This window comes from Globicephala melas, chromosome 5 (genome assembly GCF_963455315.2).
Source record: "Globicephala melas chromosome 5, mGloMel1.2, whole genome shotgun sequence".
NCBI classification, from domain to species: domain Eukaryota; kingdom Metazoa; phylum Chordata; class Mammalia; order Artiodactyla; family Delphinidae; genus Globicephala; species Globicephala melas.
In genome coordinates this window covers 14792816-14797583 of record NC_083318.1, presented here as the reverse complement: position 1 = coordinate 14797583, position 4768 = coordinate 14792816, and positions in this window count along the sequence as shown.

Genomic DNA, 4768 nt, shown 5'->3' with positions numbered 1-4768 from the left:
TTCAACAACATGAGTGTGCTGCTCATTTCTTGAACTAAAATGCCTGCTGTTAATTCACTTTTATCTTTAGCCTTTAACTGAAACTTCAGCATAAGTCCACATTCTTTCCAAGAGAAGTGGAGAAAAAGATGGACTTTGGAATCAAAACAACTGGGTTCAAATCCAGGTTTGACATTTAGTAGCTGTGCTTAGGGCAAACTGTTTGACGAGAAGACTGTATGTTATAATATATTTCAAACATCTAAAACAGGGTCTGGTGCTTAGGAGTTTCTTGTCAACTGCTGCCCTTTTGTCTTCTATTTCAGTACAATTCTCTTTCTTAAAACATATTTTACAGAAACTATAATCTTTGTCCTTGGTGCTATGATTAACTTCCTGTCTTCATTCTTAATCCTACTATCCCTCTCACTTCTCTTCTACTGACACCCTATAAAATCTCATATACTGCTTTTATTATTGCTTCTTCTTCCCTAACACACTTAAGCTCTAATTATACCTGCCTTTATCACTTGTTTATCAACTTTCCATAATTTTTTTACCTTTGTTATTTCTGTTCATAATTTCTACTAATTTTTTGTAGTTGGGTATCTTTGTTAATTCTTACTTTGGCAGCATTCTATGAATCCAGTGTCTTTAGGTCAGTCAACTCCCTCTGGGCACTGTAGCCTTCCTTGCTTGTCAGTCACCTCCAATACTGTCCTTTCTGGACTTCCCACTTGCACAAGCCACCTCTGCACATGCTTGTCACCTCCACAATGCTGCAGCAACTTCACCACCTGCCACCTCACCCGCTGAAGCCAAATATGGACATGTCACTCCATTCGAAGCTAATTTAGGGAGAATGTGTCTCCTCCTCTTTAGCATAACATCTCATCTGATACAACTCATTCAATGCTCCATTAAACATGCATATCATAAACAGATTTTAGCAAAAACAGCTCCTTTCATTTTTGTTCTGCATCTGGGAATGTATCTCCGTAATAGGTACCAAGAGAAACATAAAATAACTACATCCCTCCAATGACTGGGCTGTGGTTGGGTCAGCTCATCTGGCTGACTTCATCCCTTAGGATGGGTTCTTTCCCCCCCCAAAAATCCTAAATTCCTCTTACAAAGAAGCACCTGGCAGGCAAATTCTAGCAGGTTCCCAGAGAACCTCAGATATGTCTAAATTAGCCTCAATCAAGAATGAATAGGACTCCTATTGCACTGTCAAGTGTACAAAAATACCGCCCTTCTATACTGTATTTATACACACTGAGTCTAGGAATGTGACTTCTTGTTTTTTCGTCCTAAAATACAGTTGGCTTCCCCTCCTGCCACTACCCTTCTTATAATATATGGGGAAGGTGGCTTGATATTTAATAATTTTTTTCCTTTCACATTTCATTTGGAGTCATATACATGTACTTATCTGATCTTCTCTCTTCACCAGAATATAAATCTTCCAACATGATTGTATTTTTAAGACAGTCATATCGTGGTTTGAATAAAGAAAATTCTGACCCTGTAAGATTTTCCCCTCTTACTGACCAGCAAAAATAGCCACAAATCCAGGTCTTTCATGCACAATATATTTTCCTTTTGGTATTTAGTCTTATTCCTTGCACTAAGTTATACTCGCATGTCTCTTGCCTCAAATCCCTAAGGTCGCTTAAAGTTCTCTGTGCTCTTAAGGCATAGAATCACAGCAGGCTCAGATCAGATAGTACTACAAAGATCAGTAAGTTCAAAAGCTTCAGAAAACACATTAGGAAATTGAAACAAAACGTTTAAGAGACTTGCCCAAGGTCATCCCAAGGTCATACAGGTAGATTTTTTTTTTTTTTTTAGGTACATGGGCCTCTCACTGCTGTGGCCTCTCCCGTCGCGGAGCACAGGCTCCGGACGCGCAGGCTCAGCGGCCACGGCTCACCGGCCCAGCCGCTCCGCGGCACGTGGGACCCTCCCGGACCGGGGCACGAACCCGTGTCCCCTGCATCGGCAGGCGGACTCTCAACCACTGCGCCACCAGGGAAGCCCCAGGTAGGTTTTTTTGATGTGCAGTAAAAATATATTTTTTTAAATTTGTCACTGTCATAGCAGAGTTATTTTTTTTTAATTTACATCCTATAGTAGATTCCTCTTAATATCACTTGCTTTTACTCAGGATATGGCTGAATCAAGGACATTTATAAGACAAATCTGCTATACCCAATGTAATACAAAGCATTACAAAGCCAAAGATTAAGGAGGCTTAAGGAACCTTGGGGGAAGATATAAATATTTCATCCACTTGGCCTCATCCTATGTGGCTAGAATTCTAAGGCAGTGATGATGACAGTGGGTCTTATTGTCTTTCTTTTAGGCCAGGACTGGGGATCTAGACTGATGTATGAAAGACTTAAATTTCCTCTCATCCACTCCCATCACTCAGAAGTAACAATGAAATCCACAATTTCTTATAATTCTCTTAATTATTTCACTATATGAACTGACACAGGAGAAACAGTTCCACTAAAAACTATTTAGAAATAACCATATTACTATTTTCCTACTTTATTCACGTGGTCACAGATATATTTATAATAAGACGCGGTTGTTTTAATAATACTTCCTATTTGTTAAAACAATTTGTTAAATATATTCATTAAAGAAAGAGTAGCACTCATTCTTCTCCTTTAATTTATAGTTAGAAACTTAATCAAAGCCTGGTCATAGTGTCACCTTGGTGATTAGTGATTTAACTGAGACAAGGACATGGACCCCAAATTCACATGTTAATACCTCATTTCATTAGAACCAACTATTTTGATTTATCCATTTATCTCAAGCTTATTTATTTCTAACCAACCTACATTGTCAAGTATTACATAAAAATTCTTGCTGATGAAAGGGATTTGTTCATCATTTTCGAACAAAGGACTTTGCTGAGTTTCTGAATCAAGAATCAGTGAATGGCATTTTTTACTTGATCCAGTTATTAAGTCACTGTTATATATGCTGTCAAATATCATCTACCTCACTCTTAGGTACTAGAGTATAAGCACTACTACTACTATTACTACTACTACTACTACTATATTCTGAGTGAGCCATAAAATAAAGATTGGGTCATTCTTCTCTAACATGGAAGAAAAAACATAAGAGTGAAGGAAAGAGCAGTGCTATGAATTCTGAAACTACATAAGCAATTTGTTCAAAGCCAAACCTCAAACAGACTGAAAAAGCTATAATTTTTAGTTAATTTTAACAGCATAAGAAAGGAAGCAAATATCTTTATCCATTTGGCACCACCACCTCCTTATTTTACATTGTACAGTTATAATTCTTGCCCTTGAATCATAAATCTCCAGAACAAGATATGGATCCATTTTAAAGGTTCTTTCTAATAATTCAAAGATTAAACACCTCAACTTCATGCAAGTGAACATAGTTCTCCAATTATCTCTTCTACAAGTTTAATTTCTTTGGAAAATTATTTAAAAGAGGAAATACCCACACAGCTTGGCTCACTTAATGCAACTGTAATTTTAGTTTGGAAAATTCAGCTTTTGGGAGGTGTGGCCAAGATGGCAGAGTAGGAAGACCCTGAGCACACCTCTTTCAACTGACACACCAAAATTACAACTATTTACAGAGCAATTATCTACGAGAACAGCCTGATGACTAGCAGAAAAGATTTTTCACACCTAAAGATATAAAGAAGAAACCACAAAGAGATGGGTAGGAGGGGCTGAGACACAGTATAGTCAAGACTCACATACCCAGGTAGGCTATGCACAAAAAGGAAGATAATCACAATTGCAGAGTTTCTCCGCAAAAAGAGAGGGGTCTAAGCCCCACATTGGGCTCTGCATCCCCGGGGTCCTGACCTAGGAAGATGAGCCCCCAGAACATCTGGCTTTGAAAGACAGTGGAACTTGCATATGGAGAGCCAGAGAGTTGTAGGAAACACAGACTTCACTCTCAAAGGATGCATGCAAAATCTCACACACTCCAAGCACAGTGCAGAGTCAGTAATTTGAAAGAAGCCTGGGTCAGATACACTTTCTGATCTTAGAGGGCCTCCTGAAGAGGCAACAGGCAACTGGGACTGCCTCAGGGGACACAGATGCTGACAGCAGCCATTTAGGGAAGCTCATTTTATCATCAAGACATTGTGCTGGCAAGTGACATTTTGGAGTCTTCCCACTAGCCTATCAGCACCTGCCCACCAGGGGCTCACCTGCCCACCACCAAGACCAGCACCAGTCCAGGAACCCCTAAGTCATGAAGCCATCCATGCAGGTACCTGGCTCTGCCCACTAGAGGGACAGCACCAGCACTGCCCTCTCACCCCAGCCCTGCTGCCAGTTGCCCTGGAATCTGGCCCCACCCACCAGTGGGCTGAAACCAGACTCCAGACTCCCTGGCCCAGTAATCAATCATTCCACAGCCCAAACGTAACCACCAGTGGGGAAGCACCAACCCCAGGCCCTGCCAGGCACCACAGCCAGTCACCCGAGGACCCAGCCCCACTCACCATCAGGCTGGCGCCAATGGGGCCAGGGACAAGCCCTGCCTACTAGGACACCACAGTAGTTGGCTGCACCACAACAGAAGTGTCAATACAGGCCACATAGGAGGGACCCCTACAGCATTTAGCTCTGGTGAAAAGAAGAGAATATGCTGCTGGGCTCCACAGGACATATCCTACATAGCCACTGCTCCAAGATCAGGAAACATGACTGACCTAGCTAATACACAGAAAAAACACAGAGAATTAGGCAAAATGGAAAGACAGAAA